Source organism: Hemiscyllium ocellatum, chromosome 7 (assembly GCF_020745735.1).
Source record: "Hemiscyllium ocellatum isolate sHemOce1 chromosome 7, sHemOce1.pat.X.cur, whole genome shotgun sequence".
NCBI classification, from domain to species: Eukaryota; Metazoa; Chordata; class Chondrichthyes; order Orectolobiformes; family Hemiscylliidae; genus Hemiscyllium; species Hemiscyllium ocellatum.
In genome coordinates this window covers 50,305,449-50,323,816 of record NC_083407.1, presented here as the reverse complement: position 1 = coordinate 50,323,816, position 18,368 = coordinate 50,305,449, and the positions used below count along the sequence as shown (strand labels likewise).

The 18,368-nt window shown below is 42.8% G+C and overlaps 1 protein-coding gene across 6 annotated transcripts in view; it reads right to left on the bottom strand.

Moving 5' to 3' along the window:
* LOC132817077 (growth factor receptor-bound protein 14-like) overlaps positions 1-18,368 on the bottom strand; it is a 141,047-nt gene that overhangs the window by 68,990 nt on the left and 53,689 nt on the right. The gene's annotated exons all lie outside the window — the stretch shown is intronic.

The window sequence follows — 18,368 nt, the reverse complement described above, 5'->3', positions numbered from 1 at the left end:
AATCTGCATTCCACGGTCTTCTTGTTTGGCAATGTTCCCCAGGACCATATCATTAAGTTTACACGTCCTGCCCTGATTTGCCTAAGCAAAATGCGGCACCTCATATTTTTCGAAATGAAGCTCCATCTACCACTCCTTGGCCCATTGGCCCATCTGATCAAGATCCCATTGTATTGAGATAACCTTTTTCACTGTTCACTACTCCGTAAATTTTGGTGTAATCTACAAACTTACTAACCCTATCTCCTACATTAACATTCAAATAAATGACAAAAAGTAGTGAAGCACACTGCTGGTCACAGGCCTCCAACCCAAAGAGCAACCCTCCACCACCATCATCTGTCTCTGACCTTCAAACCAAATGACTAGTTCTCCCTACATTCCACGTGATCGAACCTTGCTAATCAGTCTACCATGCGGAACCTTGTCAAATGCCTTACTGAAGATCATGTAGATAATGTCCACCACTGTCTTCAATCTTTTTCATTACTTCTTCAAAAACAGAACTCGATCATGTTAGCGAGACATTTTCCCAGGCACAAAGCCATGTTGACTTTCCATAGTCTGTCCTAGCCTTTCCAAATGTATATAAATCCTGTCCCTCAGAATCCCCTCCAACAACTTATTCACTACTGACATCAGGCTCACTGATCTATATTCCATGGCTTTTCCTTACCACCTTTCTTAAATAATGGCACCATGTTAGCCAATCTCCAGTCTGCCAGCACCTCACCTGTGGCTATCGACAATACAAATATCTCAGCAAGGGGCCCACTCCCATAGCTTCCCACAGTTTCTAGAATACACCCTGTCTGGTCCAGGTTTATCCACATTTATGTGTTTTAAGACAGCCAGCACCTCCTCCTCTGTAATATCACTATTTATACCCCCAGTACTTTGGCTTCCATATCCTTCTCCACAGTAAACTCTGAAGCTATATATATGTTCAATTAAGAATGGTTCAAGTATAATCATTCCTCAATGTTCAACTGACTTTGCGAAGCAGTTGTGAGCAGCAATGTGCAACTGCATTCTTCGATAAAGAAGAAAAAACTGGACAGAGTTTGAATCACTAATCCTTGTTGAGCATTTATGTGAAGGTTGGATGAGGAAATATTGAGGTTAACTGTGATGTTCTGCAATATAAAATTGTCCACTGATACTCTGCTTAGTTAAATAAAAAATAATAGAAACTTTCAAGTTAAAAATCACACAATACCAAGTTATAATCCAATAGCTTTATTTAGAAGCACTAGCTTTCGCAGCGCTGCTCTTTCACCTGGTGTTGTGTGATTTTTAACTTGTACACTTTAGTCCGGCACTGGCACCTCCAAAATCAGAAACTTTGAAGATATTAAAAGACAACTACTGCCCATGAATCTACACCATGGTAAAAAAGGATATCTTTAGTTCATAGGAGAATATCAATACATTACCAACTCGCATCTAATACACATTTCTGTTATGTCAATAAACGTTTGGCAAGGTACATTCCCTTCGATTTTTGGATATTTCCAGAGGCACTCTCTAAAACCTCCTCACCAGTACTGATTAATGATGCCACTGGAATTTAATTGAAAATGTGTATAAACATTAAGAGAGATATCCGGACCACAAGCAAATATTTAACTTGGGCCTTATTTATCAATTGCTTGTGTTTATAGGCAAGGCAAAAATCTGTGTGTGAGATCAACAAGGCAGTGCTGAAGGGTGACAGAAGAAAGAGCAGTCCAATTGAACATTACGTAAGATTAAAGTAATAATGAGTGTACTATGCAAAGTGAGTCAAGACACAAAAAAAAAATGACAGGACAATGCCAGGCAAAACAGCAAATGTGGAAGTCATTTATGTTTTAGATGTATAAGACATATGTTTGAATGCCTGCTGGTGAGTTAAAACAGACAACTGTATACAGCTGGTTTAATCTCAGCAAGCAGGCATGGGGTATGCAAATTTTGTGACAAAGAAAGTGTATTGATATTGGTGCTGCCCTCAGTATCCAATTGAAAAAAATATTTTCACATGCAGCTTACAATCAAAGCTGACCAGAAATACCAGCCATGATTGTAGGAATATAAAAGAGGATCAATGATATACAAAGAGACAGAGAGCCAAACAGACAGACAGAGAGAGAAATAGAACAGACATAACACATCTGTAGTAGAGGGAAAAAATGAGATAAGTTGGAGGAGAACAGGTAAGTGAATGGTGGTGAGTGTTAGGTTTTTTTTTCTAAACACCAGTTAAGCTCATAACTGGAATGATAAATCAGAGTACATACAGCAGTAATAAAATCAGTGTTGAATGTATTAGAACAAAGCTGGTCTAGGGAATTACTAAAATTAATCCTTTTATACAGGTAGTAATAATTATCAAAGGAAAAGCACATGTCTCCACCATGTAGTATTAACTCAATGCAATTAAAATTTTTCAGCTGTTTCTTGAAGATTTTCCTTGACTGATTGAAATTTTGTAACCACAACAATGAAGCAAATAAATCCTTATATTAAGAGCTTCCTTCTAACTGAAGAAAGCTTCTGACCATTTTACACCCAACAACCTGCTCTGAAAACCTGTTCATGTTGTGGCAGCTGTAACAATGCTACCTCAGCAGAACCTGCAACATGAAAATCAATTTGTCCTCTATCCTTCAATGTTCCTCTTTCCCTCAATGTTGACAAATGTATTCTTTAAAAATTCTGTGAACAGAAAAGCAAATTGGTTCTTTCTTGGTTCATACCCTGTGAATATTTTTTATTGAATCCAAAGTGTTGTAATTTTTTTTACTGCAGGTAGAGCAAGAGGCTAACCCTGACTCTACCTCAGCTGGAATAGCGATCAATGGGGGTGCGTGTTGGCAGAATGCAAGTGAGTGGCGTTGGTGGGGGTGCAAGTGATGGTGAACAGGTATTAATCTAATCCACGTGCCAGCTGTTTAGCCAAGAGAGCCAACCAACTCCCTGAGCCATCAATATATGTTTTGTTTTTAAATCCTACTCTACAATGACAAAGAAGAGGGGCTGTTTAGTATAGAAAAATATAGAAAATAGAAACAATAATAAGCCAGGAGGAAGTGAGTACCAGAGTTGAAAAATGTAGTGCTGGAAAAACACAGCAGGCCAAGCGGCATCCGGGGAGCAGGAGAATCGACATTTCGGGCATAAGCCCTTCTTCAGGAATGAGGCTGGGGTGCCAAGCGGACTGAGATAAAAGGCGGGGGGGGAGAGAATTTGGGGGAGGGGTGCTGGGAATACGATAGGTGGAAGGAGATAAGGGTGAGGGTGATAGGCCGGAGAGGGGGTGGGGGGCGGAGAGGTCAGGAAGAAGATTGCAAGTCAAGAGGGTGGTGCTGAATGCGAGGGTTGGGACTGAGATAAGGTGGGGGGGTGGGAAATGAGAAAGCTGGAGAAATCTACATTCATCCCATGTAGTTGGAGGGTTCCTAGGCGGAAGATGAGGCGCTCTTCCTCCAGATGTCGTGTGGCCAGGGTCTGGCGATAGAGGAGGCCAAGGACCTGCATGTCATTGGTGGAGTGGGAGGCGGAGCTAATGTGTTCAGTCATGGGGCGGTTGGGTTGGTTGGTGCCGGTGTCCCAGAGGTGTTCCCTGAAACATTCCATAAGTAGGCAGCCTGTCTTCCCAACGTAGAGGAGACCACACTGGGTGCAGCAGATACAGTAAGTGATTGTGTAGAGGTGCAGGTGAATTTGCAACAGTGCAATCTTCTTCCCGACCTCTCCACCCCCATCCCCTCTCTGGCCTATAACCCTCACCTCCTTCCACCTATCGTATTCCCAGCGCCCCTCCCCCCAAATTTCCTACCTTTTATCTCAGCCTGCTTGGCACATCAGCCTCATTCCTGAAGAAGGGCTTATGCCCGAAACGTCAATTCTCCTGCTCCTCAGATGCTGCCTGGCCTGCTGTGCTTTTCCAGCACCACATTTTTCAACAATAATAGGCCACCCAAGCTCTTTGGGCCTGCTCCACCATTCAAAATGATCATGGCTGATCATCCAGTTCAGTGTCCTATCCCTGCTTTTGCCACATTCCCTGTGATTCCTTTAGCTCTTAGAACTATTAATGATAAAATGATAAATTATTGAATAAGGCAAAGAGCCATTGTTTTGGAATCAATATGAATTTAACTAAAGGAAGTAGGTGTGTAAGATTTGTTAAAAGTTGAGCAGTGCTAGCAAAGTCTTGCCGCACCTTTAAAGCTATCAGAAATACTCTTGGCTGGCAAATATTTATTGAGCTGAGTCAGAGATAGGTACTCACCTTGCTTGCCCTTCCATCTATTGAGCAGTACTTTTCCAACACACAAGGTAGTTGCAAGCTGGTTATTAGGAGCCCTGGACCTCATATTATCCTCTCACTCATATTTGAAAGAAAAACACATTTCAGCCTCTATGATGAGATTAAATAGAGAGGAAAATAAACAACACCAATGATTCAGCTAATACCATAAATCAGCAAGATAGCTAAGTACTGGAAACTAAAATGTGAGGTGGCTCTTATCAGGAAAGAGCAGGAAAGTGGATGTCAGGCATGTCAGATCAGCTATGATCCCCTCGGTCCGGGTGCTAGCAGGTGGGACTAGATTGGGTTGGGATATCTGGTCAGCATGGACAGGTTGGACCGAAGGGTCTGTTTCCATACTGTACATCTATGACTCTATGAATGGCAGAGTATAATGGAGGGCCAAGCGGTCTACTTCTGTTCCTATTTCTTATGGTCTTTTGATCTTAATTGCCAAAAGGAAAACATGATTGAATGGGGATGTGAAGTTAAATTCCCTACAAATGGTTTTGGATCATGTAAGTATGCATGGATGCAGCTCATAGTAGACAGGCAGGACTCTGGAAGAACACAGCAAGCCAGGCAGCATCAGGAGGTGGAGGAATCGACATTTTACTCGTAACCTTTCTTCAGGACTGGGGGTGTAGATATCGGGGGAGCTGCAGATAAAGTGGGTGGTGGGCTCACAGTGGTGAAGTGGGGATAGATGAACACAGGTTTAGGGTATGACTTGATTGGTCAATGGGAGGGATGAATCTGGTTGATAATAGGGAGGAATTGGGGGGGGGGGGGGGGTAGGGGAGGAAAGGGGCTGGGAAGGGAGTCAGAGGCTATTTGAAATGTTGATGCCTCCAGGCTGCAGGCTGCCAGAGTGGAAGGTGAGGTATTGGTTCATTGTAGCAATGGAAGAGACCAAGCATGGTCACATCAGAAAGGGAGTGGTAAGGGGAACTAAAATGGGCGGTGACTGCGAGGTCCAGTTGGCCCCTGCAGGCCCAGCTGAGATACATGGCACACCGTTCCCTAAGTTTACATTTGGTTTCCCTGATGTAGAGAAAATCACATCGGGAGCACCTGATGCAGTAAATTAGATTGGAAGAGAGGCAGGTGAACGTGTCTCACCTGGAATGACTGTTTGGAGCCCTGGATGGAGGTAAGGGAAGGTTTTGCATCTTTTCCAGTTGCAGGTTGCAGGGGAAAGTACCTGGGGGCTCGGGGGGCAGTGGGTGGGGTGAGTGGTGCAAACCAAGGACTGACAAAGGAACTGTCCTTATGGAAGGCAGAGGCAGGGTGGGGAGGGGATGACATTCTTGGTGGTGAGATCTAGTTGGAGTTGGCAGAAGTATTTAAGGATGATGCATTGGATGCCTAGACTGGTGAGGTGGTAGGTGAGAATAATGGGGACTTTGTCTTCGTTGCATTAGGGGATGGGGTTTAGAGCAGCAGAATGGGGAATGGAGTTGGCATGGTGAGGGCTGTCTGGATGACGGGGGGCGGGGGGGGAGAAAGCATGTTGTTTGAAATAGGTGGACATCTGGGATGCTCATGAGGGAATGTTTCCTCATCCAAGCAGATGCAGCAGAAGCAGAGAAATTGGGAGAAAGGGATGGAGTTTGACTGGATACTGGGTGGAAGAAGGTATAGTCCAGGTAATTCTGGGAGTCTGTGGGTTTGTAGTAAATGTCTGTCTGGAGACTGTCGCTGGAGATGGAGATGGAATGGTCAAGAAAGGGGAGGGAGGTATCTAGGAAGGACCAAGTGAATTTTAGGGCGGGGTGGAAGTTGTGGGCAAAGTCGATGGACTGCTCCAGTTCAGCCTGGGTGCAGGACGCTGCACCGATGCAGTCATGACCCTTCTTCCAAGAGCTTGTTTCACTGCTCAAAAGGTTATTGACACCTTTTTGAAACTACTTCCATCTATCCTGCACTTCAATCACCTTGAGCTGCACTTCACAGCTATCACCTTTCACCACAATGTTCTTGCAACTTACACAGCTTACAGCGCCTCTCTCATTGGTGAGAAACACAGAATCACCAACATCTCTAGCTGCAGAGCTCCTCATTGCACTGTACCCACAGAGTAGAAGGAATGCACAGACATCCCGCACTAAGACACCCAAACTAATGGTCTACTGGCAAAGGGTCAGCTTTTTCAACACCTCTGAACACCAATACTTCAAGCTTCCAAAAGTAGGTCATTGCTGACATCTGTCACTTCCTGCAACATGGCCTGCTTTCCACTGGACCAGGCTGGCACAAACTTCCAATGATCTTCAAGGTGGTTCACCTCTCCAGTCTCAAACAGGTGTGTCAGCTGAATCTTTCTGAACCCAACAGAGAACTCCTGAACTAGAAGTTCCTCCATTAATAGATTCAGCATATCAACCTACCTACCCTCTTTTGCCAAGAAATCGGGAAGCAGAGTGCTAAAGCTATGGCTAATTTAATGCTCAGTGCAAAACCCAATAGATTCTCAATCCACTATAGAATCAGTTGATTTTTCTATTTTTTTCCCTCTTTCCCTTTTTTCCCCTATCTAGCCTGAAGATAGATTCCTGAAGAAGGGCTTATGTCCGAAACGTTGATTCTCCTGCTCCTTGGATGCTGCCTGACCTGCTGTGCTTTTCCAGCAACACATTTTTCAGTCCAGTGATACTACCAGTATGCCACCATTTTCCCATTAATATGACAAGATCTCTCAGTTCAAAACTCTTCCATTAGGTTTCTTTCCGAAAGGATTCTGACAGCAGTTCATCAGTGAAATGTAAAGAAATGGCCATTAACTGTTTAAGAGGCAATAACACATTAACAGTACACTATAATAGATTTGTGGCTCAAATCCATAGTTGATTAATCTCTATAAAATGGTCAGAAGTTGCCACATTTGAAAGCATGGTAGAAGAGTTTGTTGAATCTTGGTGAAACAAAACATGCTACTATTACACAGTCTTGCTTTTTTCTTGAACTATTGTGGGTTATTTCACAACATTAAAAGCATGATACTAGGATAACCACTTCGCAATATTTGTCCCAGGGCTATATGCTTAACTCTCTAGAGATTTGAATCATTTGTAACTTTTTTGAATATTTCTCATTTCTTGAAGATCCAACTGATAGCTATTCACCAGCATTAACATTGGTCTAAAAAGGATTTATTCCTGAATATTATGACCATTCAATTCCTATGGCTGAAACTGCAAGATGATCTAACCAGGCAATCATTACTAATGGATAAACAACCTTACAGCATAAACTTCTACCTGGGTCCATATCATCATCTCTTGGCACTGATGTCAAAGTATCACCTTTTAAAAAGTCCTGCCTGATCCAATACGTCATTTTCAATGACAAATTATTCCTGAAGTTAATGTTCACAGAAGGACACAAAAACCACAGGCAAGTGCAGCATTAGTCCATTATCAACCAGTGTAAGGGTTGGTTGTCATTAGTTTGGAATGACACACCAGGATATCCCCCCCAAAAAAAATTCATTCCACTAGCTTAGTAACCATACATTTAATATCCCATACAGAACTAAAAGAAGACTGGGGTATTTTTTTAAAAAGTGGGCCAAGGCTATTTAGAATGTTATGGCAAAGGATGGAAGAACAATTCATAATGGATTTTAAAAGAATAAAAGTAATACAACAGAATGATAAAGGGCTGGTTCAAAAATAGGGCAACCCATAATCTCCCTACCTGGTACACAAACATACAGACTAGCCAAAGTACTCCACCAAAAACTAATTGAAGGTTCATGCCATTCCATTCACTCCATCCAAGAATTCCTGAACACCAAAGATACTAAGATAGATGACGGTGAAATAATGGTTTCCTTTGACGTTACACATTTCACATCAATTAATATTGACCTGGCCAAAGAAACACTGGCATCACTACTAGGAAAACCAGGACCACAAACACTCGACAACACCAACTTTAGCAGCAAAGACAACACCCTCAAACCAGTGGACCTTCGCCTCACCATCCACATCACATTCAATAACAAAACCTATGAACAAGTCAATGGAACACCTATGGGATCTTCGAGGAGACAGGCCGCCTACTTGCGGAACGTTTCAGAGAACGACTCTGGGAGACCAGGACCAACAAACCCAACCACCCTGTGGCTCAAAACTTTAACTCCCCCTCCCACTCCACCAAGGACATGCAGGTCCTTGGACTCCTCCATCGCCAGACCATAACAACACGACGGTTGGAGGAAGAGCGCCTCATCTTCCGCCTAGGAACCCTCCAACCACAAGGGATGAACTCAGATTTCTCCAGTTTCCTCATTTCCCCTCCCCCCACCTTGTCTCAGTCAAATCCCTCGAACTCAGCACCGCCTTCCTAACCTGCAATCTTCTTCCTGACCTCTCCGCCCCACCCCACTCCGGCCTATCACCCTCACCTTGACCACCTTCCACCTATCGCATCTCCATCGCTCCTCCCCCAAGTCCCTCCTTCCTACCTTTTATCTTAGCCTGTTGGACACACTTTCCTCATTCCTGAAGGAGGGCTTATGCCCGAAATGTCAAATCTCCTGTTCCTTGGATGCTGCCTGACCTGCTGCGCTTTTCCAGCAACACATTTTCACCTATGGGATCACCAATATCACAGCTCATAACGGAAGCAGTAATGCAGAGATTTGAACGAGCTGCCCTCTCATCTACCCAACCCAAACTTTAGGTCTGCTAAAGGAACAAATTAAAGGAAACATACAATACCATCAACAGTATCCTGACAGGCGTAAAATTCACAAAAGAGCAGAATGACAACAGACTCCCATTCCTAGACGTGACAGTTGAACGTACAGTTAACAGAGAGCTTCAAACCAGCATCTACAGAAAAACAACAAACACAGACCAAATACTTTACTTCAGCAGTAATCATTCCAACACCCATCAACTGAGCTGCATCAAGACATTATTTCAACGAGTAACATAATTCTGCAACACCCAAGAACTACAAAAAGAAGAAAAATATCAATACAATGTTTTCAAGAAAAATGGGTATCCAATAAACACAACCCACAGATTCCTCAGAAACAAATCTAACCAAGCTGACACAAAGCAACCAAAAACTATAGCCACATTACCTTACATCAAAGAGATATCAGAAATTACTTCCAGACTACTCAGACCCCTTGGCATTATGGTAGACCAAACTTAAAGAATGACTAATGAATCTAAAGAATCCATTAGATATTACCAGCAAAACTAACGTTATTTAAAAGACACCATGCAAGAACTGTAAAAAACACTACATTGGATAAGCTAGCAGGAACCTTGTCACCAGGATACATGAACAACAACTGGCCACCAAGAGACGACCCACTACCACTGTTTCTACTTTGATGAAATTAGACAATAACTTTCAAAAGTTGATTGGGGGCATTTGTTTGCAGGTAAATGGACAGCTGGAAAATGGGAAGCCTTCAAAAATTAGGTAACAAAAGTCCAAACACAATAGATTCCTGTCAAGGTAAAAGGAAAGACTGGTAGGAGTAGGGAATGCTGGATGACTGGAGAAATTGAGGGTTTGGTTAAGAGAAAGAAGGAAGCGTATGTCAGGGATAGACAGCAGAGATTGAGTGAATCCTTAGAAGAGTATAAAGGCAGTAGGAGTATACTGAAGAGGGAAATCAGGAGTGCAAAAAGGGGACGTGAGATAGCTTTGGCAAACAGTGTTAAGAAGAATCCAAAGGGATTTTACAAATACATTAAAGACAAAAGTATAAATAGAGAGAGAAAATAGGGCCCCTCAAAGATCAGCAAGGCAGCCTATGTGTGGAGCCGCAGGAGATTGGGGAGATACTAAACGAATATTTTACATCAGTATTTTCTGTGAATGAGGACATGGAAGATATAGAATGTGGGGAAATAAATGGTGATATCTTGAAAAATGTCAAATTACAGAGGTGGTGGTGCTGGGTGTCTTGAAACGCACGAAAGTGGATAAGTCCCAGGACCTGATCAGGTGTACCCTAGAACGCTGTGGGAAGCTAGGGAAGTGATTGCTGAGCCCCTTGCTGAGATATTTGTATCATCGATAGTCACAGGTGAGGTGCCGGAAGATTGGAGGTTGGCAAATATAATACCACGATTTAACAAAGGGGTAAGGACAGACCAGGAAACTATACACGGGCGACCCTGACGTCAGTGATGGGCAAGTTGTTGGAGGGAATCCTGAGGGACAGGATGTACATGTATTTACAGAATCATAGAGATGTACAGCATGGAAACAGACCCTTCGGTCCAACCTGTCCATGCCGACCAGATAATCCAACCCAATCTAGTCCCACTTGCCAACACCCGGCACATATCCCTCCAAACCCTTCCTATTCAGATACCCAACCAAATCCCTTTTAAATGTTGCAATTGCACCAGCCTCCACCTCATCCTCTGGCAGCTCATTCCATACACGTACCACCCTCTGCATGAAAAAGTTGCCCCTTAGTTCTCTTTTATATCTTTCCCCTCTCACCCTAAACCTATGCCCTCAAGTTCTGGACTCCCCGACCCCAGGGAAAAGACTTTGCTTATGTACCCTATCCATGCCCCTCATAATTTTGTAAACCTCTATAAGGTCACCCCTCAGCCTCCAACACACTAGGGAAAACAGCCCCAGCCTGTTCAGCCTCTTCCTATAACTCAAATCCTCCAACCCTGGCAACATTCTTGTAAATCTTTTCTGAACCCTTTCAAGTTTCACAACATCTTTCTGATAGGAAGGAGACCAGAATTGCACGCAATATTCCAACGGTGGCCTAATCAATGTCCTGTACAGCTGCAACATGACCTCCCAACTCCTGTATTCAACACTCTGCTGACTAATAAAAGAAAGCATACCAAACGCCTTCTTCACTATCCTCTCTATCTGCAACTCCACTTTCAAGGAGCTATGAACTTGCACTCCAAGGTCTCTTTGTTCAGCAACACTCCCTAGGACTTTACCATTAAGTGTAGAAGTCCTGCTAAGATTTGCTTTCACAAAATGCAGCACCTTGCATTTATCTGAATTAAACTCCATCTGCCACTTCTCAGCCCATTGGCCCATTTGGTCCAGATCCTGTTGTAATCTGAGGTAACCCTCTTCGCTGTCCACTACACCTCCAATTTTGGTATCATCTGCAAACTTACTAACTGTACCTCTTATGCTCGCATCCAAATCATTTATGTAAGTCTCAAAAATTAGAGGTCCCAACACAGATCCCTGTGGCACTCCACTGGTCACAGGCCTCCAGTCTGAAAAACAACCCTCCACCACCAACCTCTGTCTTCTACCTTTGAGCCAGTTCTGTATCCAAATGGTTAGTTCTCCCTGTATTCCATGAGACCTAACCTTACTAATCAGTCTCCCATGGGGAACCTTGTTGAATGCCTTACTGAAGTCCATATAGATCAATCTACTGCTCTGCTCTCAATCTTCTTTGTTACTTCTCCAAAACACTCAATGATTTCCCACGCACAAAACTATGTTGACTATCCTGAATCAGTCCTTGCCTTTCCAAATACATGTACATCCTATCCTTCAGGATTCCCTCCAACAACTTGCCCAGCACCAAGGTCAGGCTCACTGGTTTATCGTTCCCTGGCTTGTCTTTACTGCCCTTCTTAAACATGTTTGCCAACCGCCAGTCTTCCAGCACTTCACCTGTGACTATCGATGATGCAAATATCTCAGCAAGAGGCCCAGCAATCACTTCTGTAGCTTCTCAGAGTTCTCGGATACACTTGATGAGGTCCTGGTGATTTATCCACCTTTAACCGTATCAAGACATCCAGCACTTCCTCCTCTGTAATCTAGATATTTTGCAAGATGTCACTATCTATTTCCCTAAAGTCTATATCTTCCAGATCCTTTTCCACAGTTAATACTGATGCAAAATATTTGTTTAGCATCTCCCCCATTTTCTGTGGCTCCACACAAAGGCTACCATGCTGATCTTGGAGGGGTCCTATTCTCTCGCTAGTTCCCCTTTTGTCCTTAATATATTTGTAAAAGCTCTTTGGTTTCTCCTTAATTCTATTTGACAAAGCTATCGCATGTCCCCTGTTTGCCCTCCTGATTTCCCTCTTAAGTATACTGCTACTTCCTTTATACTCTTCTAAAGTTTCACTCGATCTGTCCTGTCTATACCTGACATATGCTTCTTTCTTTTTCTTAACCAAACCCTCAATTTCTTTAGTCATCCAGAATTCCCTTTCCCCCTGACAAGAATATATTTTCTCTGGATTCTGGTTATCTCATTTCCGAAGGCTTCCCATTTTCCAGCTATCCCTTTACCTGCAAACATCTGCCTCCAATCAGTTTTCGAAAGTTCTTGCCTAATACCATCAAAATTGGCCTTTCTCCAATTTAGAACTTCAACTTTTAGATCTGGTCTATCCTTTTCCATCACTATTTTAAAACAAATAGAATTATGGTCACTGGCCCCAAAGTGCTCCCCCATTGACACCTCAGTCACCTGCCCTGCCTTATTTCCCAAGACTAGATCAAGTTTTGCACCTTCTCTAGAAGGTACATCCACATACTGAATCAGAAAATTGTCTTGTATGCTCTTAAGAAATTCCTCTCCGTTTAAACCTTTAACACTATGGCAGTCCCAGTCGATATTTGGAAAGTTAAAATCCCCTACCATAACCACCCTATTATTCTTACAGATAGCTGAGATATCCTTACAAGTTTGTTTCTCAATTTCTCTCTAACTATTGGGGAGGTTTATAATACAATCCCAATAAGGTGACCATCCCTTTCTTATTTCTCAGTTCCACCCAATTAACTTCCCTGGATGTATTTCCGGGAATATCCTCCCTCAGCACAGCTGTAATGCTATCCCTTATCAAAAAATGCCACACACCATTCCTCTCTTGCCTCCCTTTCTATCCTTCCTGTAGCATTTGTATCTTGGAACATTAAGCTGCCAGTCCTGCACATCCCTGAGCCATGTTTCTGTAATTACTATGATATCACAGTCCCACGTTCCTAACCATGCCCTGAGTTCATCTGTCTTCCCTGTTAGGCCCCTTGCTTTGAAATAAATGCAGTTTAATTTATTAGTCCTACCTTGTCCCTGCCCGCCCTGACTGTTTGACTGACTTCTGTTCTCAGCTGTACCCGTCTCAGATTGATCTCTTTCCTCACTATCGCCCTGGGTCCCACCCCCCACCTTACTAAGTTTAAATCCTCCCAAGCAGTTCTAGTAAATTTCCCTGCCAATATATTATTCCCCTTTCAATTTAGGTGCAATCCATCCTTCTTGCACAGGTCACTTCTATCCCAAAAGAGATGCCAATGATAATAAATGATAATCCTTCTCCCAAACACCAGCTCCTCAGCCATGCATTCATTTCTCTATCTTCCTATTCCTGCCCTCACTAGCTCGTAGCACTGGGAGTAATCCAGATATTACTACCCTTGAGGACCTCCTTTTTAAATTTCTGCCTAACTCTCTGTAATCTCCCTTCAGAATCCCAACCCTGTCCCTTCCTATATCGTTGATTCCAATGTGGACAATGACAAGGTAGTGACTAATTAAGGAGAGTCAGCATGGCTTTGTGCGTGGAAATCATGTCTCACAAACTGGAATGAGTTTTTTGAAGTAACAAAGAGGATTGATGAAGGCCGAGCAGTGGACATGATCTATATGGAGGTGAAAGTGAGGACTGCAGTTGCTGGAGATCAAAGTCAAGATTAGAGTGATGCTGGAAAAGCACAGCAGTCAGGCAGCATGAGAGGAGCAGGAAAATCGAAGTTTTGGGCAGAAGCCCTGGACTTCAGATTGGCATTCAACAAGGTTCCCTATGGGAAGCTGGTTAGCAAGGTTAGGTGTCATGGAAAACAGGGAAAACTAACCACTTGGATACAGAACTGGCTCAAAGGTCAAAGACAAAAGGGTGTTGGTGGAGGATTGCTTCTCAGACCAGAGGCCTATGACCAATAATGTGCTAGAAGAATCAGTGCTGGGTCCACTACTTTTCATCATTTATATAAATTGATTTGGATGTGACCATCGAAGGTATAGTTAGTAATTTTGCAGATGGCACCAAAATTGGAGGTTTAGTGGACAGTAAGAAGATTACCTTAGATTACAACAGGATCTTGATCAGATGGGCCAATGGGCTGAGAGGTGGCAGATGGAGTTTAATTGAGATAAAAGCCAGATGATGCATTTTTGAAAAGCAAATCAGATACTTATACATTTAATTGTAAGGTCCTGGGGAATGTTGCTGAATAAAACTCTTGAAGTGCAGGTTCATAGTTCCTTGAAAATGGAGTCACAGGCAGATAGGATAGTGAAGAAGGCATTTGGTATGCTTTTCTTTATTGGTCAGAGTATTGAGGATAGGAGTTGGGACGTCATGTTGCAGCTATACAGGACATTGGTTAGGCCACCTTTTGAATTCTGCATGCAATTCTGAAACATGAAAGGGTTCAGAAAAGATCTACAAGGATGTTGCCAGGGTTGGAGGATGTGAGCAATAGGGAGAGGCTGAACAGGCTGGGGCTGTTTTCCCTGGAGGGTCGGAGGCTGAGGGGTGACCTTACAGAGATTTATCAAATCATGAGGGGCATGGATAGGTTAAATAGACAAAGATCTTTTCCCCAGGGTCGGGGAGTCCAGAACTAGAGGGCATAGGTTTCGGGTGAGAGGGGAAAGATATAAAAGTGACCTAAGAGGCAGTGGTGTGTGTATAAAATGAACTGCCAGAAGAAGCGGTGGAGGCTGGTACAATTGCAGCAATTAAAAAGGTGGGTATAATGAATAGGAAGTGTTTAGAGGGATATGGGCCAAGTGCGAGCAAATGGGACTAAATTAGGTTAGATATCTAATAGACGAGTTGGACCACAAGGTCTGTTTCCATGCTGTATATCTCTACGACTTCACAGCTAAACAAATATCCGAGGCACTGGTATCAATTAGCTAAAGGTGAAATTGGAAAAAGCCCTTGGGGATTTTGATTGATTGGATGCTCAATAATTTGTGAGACAGCAAAACAAATCATCACTAAAAACCTCAATCATAAAACAAATTAATAAATTCCATTCGTTAGAAAATATATTGTGTTTTAATCATTGAGACAGAGATACTAACTTAATACAATTTATCAAAATGGATGCAGGAAACACCTGGCTAGTTCTAAAACAACCTTGAAAAATAAATGGTTGCAAAGCTTTCGATTTGTGTATAGCAAAGCACAAATGGCATGGCACTATTATCAAATATTTCAGCTTTTACAAGCAATAACTTCAATTTTTCATGACTAATATAATATCATGTTTAGATAATCTCAAATGAACATCGAACAAACAGCTGTTTTTGTTCAGCAATGTCAACCAGCAAAGCATATTAGCAGTGTTGAAACAAAACAGTTTTGTTTTACACAAGGGTGGGAATCACTGATTATAATCGTGGGTCATGCTGGAGACTGTATTTATGCACCAACTTTTACATTCCAGTTGGATGGTTCTATTTGGCACACAACAGGCTCTACTCAGTTTGGACTTTTTTTGTTAGCTTTGCTGGACTTTAATCCCAGATCCAGAGGGAATGATTTTTTCTGGTTTGTTTCTGTTACACCCAAATTTCTTTCCATTTGAAGAACAATTTAGCATTAACTACTAATAGAATCCCATGTCAAATTTTAAAAACTTTTAAAATCAACCCAGAATCTGAATTGCTTATTTATTAATTCCTTGAGAATTTGAAACTTCATAAAAAAGGAAACCTAGAGATTTCTAACAAAGAATTAGTCATGAAATCCTCTCACCTCTAGGACTTTCATTACCAAAATACTCATCTGTTTTATCTGAAGGATTATACTTTTCCACGCAATATGAGAGTGCTATGAGCAGTAATAAGTTAAATAAGACCCGTACCACAATCTGGATTGGATTGATAAAAGACAAGTATCATTCAGGTACTCAGGTGTCAGGTCATCTCCATCTAGCTTTCCTTAGCATTCAGCACAACAAATTCCCACCATCAACATCCTGGGGTTTTCCTTTCATTCGTCTTTGCTAGTCTCATCATGTAAATAAACCCTGTCTCATCTTCCACTTGTTCATCCACAACCATGCAGAACTCATTAAAAAAAACTATGAAGTGCATATCAGTGCGCATTGGTCCATGAGATCTGAGTCTACAGAGGAATTGCCAGTCACTTAATGAAGGACGCCATATGTGCAGACAGAAGGGGAAAAAAAAACAACATTTGTGACCTGACTAGACTCCTCCATTACAAGAGCTAATGGAACACAGCCTCTGGAATTTCCATCAGATCTTCATGCACCTGATGCTGTCCATCCAACACATGCAACTAACTGATGGCTCCCAGATGCAGATATTCAGCCTGGGTTTGTTGTTGAGGGAGGGGGTGGGGAGCTGGTCAGTCAGCATATGATTGCTTTCTCTCAGCCTTCTGTATGACAGTAACCTCTATTGCCGATGACAGCTACTCATGCATATATGCAAATGTTCTCACCAACTTGTGACCCCGAATTGAAGTGTGAATTGATACCCACTGTGCAGGAGTATTTGCACTAATGGAGGATGCCAGCAATAATGTGACATTGTATCCTTTGATATCCATATTACTTCACAAGTTTACAATCGCCCCCTCAAAGTCAGCAGTTCTCCGATTTTGTTGCTGACCGGAGAGAGAGAATGGAAAGAAAGTACAAAGCACTTTAGACCTTAAATCACATACATTCTGAATCACAATGTTCAGGTCAATTTATGTACCTCAAGGGATATAGCAGCACAATCCCCAGTGTTCAACAAAGCTCTCTTTGTGCTTTTTTTTCTCCATACAAGGCTACTCCCCTTCTTTTACCCAAACACTTGCCTCATCATTCACAATGGCGTAGCTCTTCTGCCAATTCCAAAGCCTCATCTCCCAAGAGTGAGAGAATAGCCTCAAATGGCACTTCAAATTGGTCTGTGTCATTTCTCTGGCAATCTGGACATTGAGCACATTCAGATAGGGGGCTCAAATGGTGATGGGATAGGAAGGGGGCTTGTGATTACTTAAAGGCACCAATCTGCAGTGACTTTGCAAAGGTCAGGATTGGCAGACAAGTGCCCAGGGACAGAAATCCTCTTACAGAAGCTACAGCAGACTAACAATATTGTGACTGATCAGATGGCCTTTTCCTCCCCAGCAACCCCACATCCTTGCACGTTGCCATTTCTAATCTTGAACTGTTTACAGATGAGGTACTCCCCTTGGCAGAACAAGTGTTATTCACATGCTTGGGGCACCGCAGCCAGGTCCCCTGGTGAAAGAGGGAGCCTTGTGGTAATTGCTTCTGACTTGCATCCAAGCTTATTTGGTTAAGCAGCAGTCTCCACCTTACATACCTGAGGAAGAAGTCTTCTCACCTTTTCCAAAGACCCTGGTGGACAGCCTGCAGGGAATTATCATTGAAATGTGGGGTGAAACAGGATATTTCCTTTGCCAAGTGAGTAAGGGTCTCTTTCTTCCAGCCTTCAAAACCTCCAGCTGTGATCATAAATAGACCTCCTCATGCTGGAAGAGAGAGCTGAACGCAGCTCCACTGTAAAATTCAGGCAGCAACTTGATTCAGCTCTTTACAACATGGCACCAGTCATCTCCATTGGCCTTAACCAACACTACAGCCACTATCCTCACCTTCATGAGGCTGTAGGGGGAAAATTGAGTTGCAACTACCAACAGTGGCCTTTTTCTGTTCCAGCTGTGGGACATCGGGCCGACCCAGAAAAATCCAGCCACAGCGCCACTGTGGCCGAGTAGGCCACTATCTAGACCATTAAGTCCATGTCAGCTCTCTGTAGAGCAGTCAGTCAGTCCCAACAGCCCACTCTATTTTTGAAACCCTGAAACATGAGCAAGTGCCCATAAATCAGTCACCATTTCAGTTTCCAACTGTGGACAATGAGTTTCAAGTGATTACCACATTCTTCCTCACCTCTCACATCTTACCTAATGACTGGTTTCTGTTTATCTTAGAACTATCTATCTGCCAATAGGAAGGGTTTTTTTGTCTACATTATCTAAACCAGTCATAATTTGTACAGCTC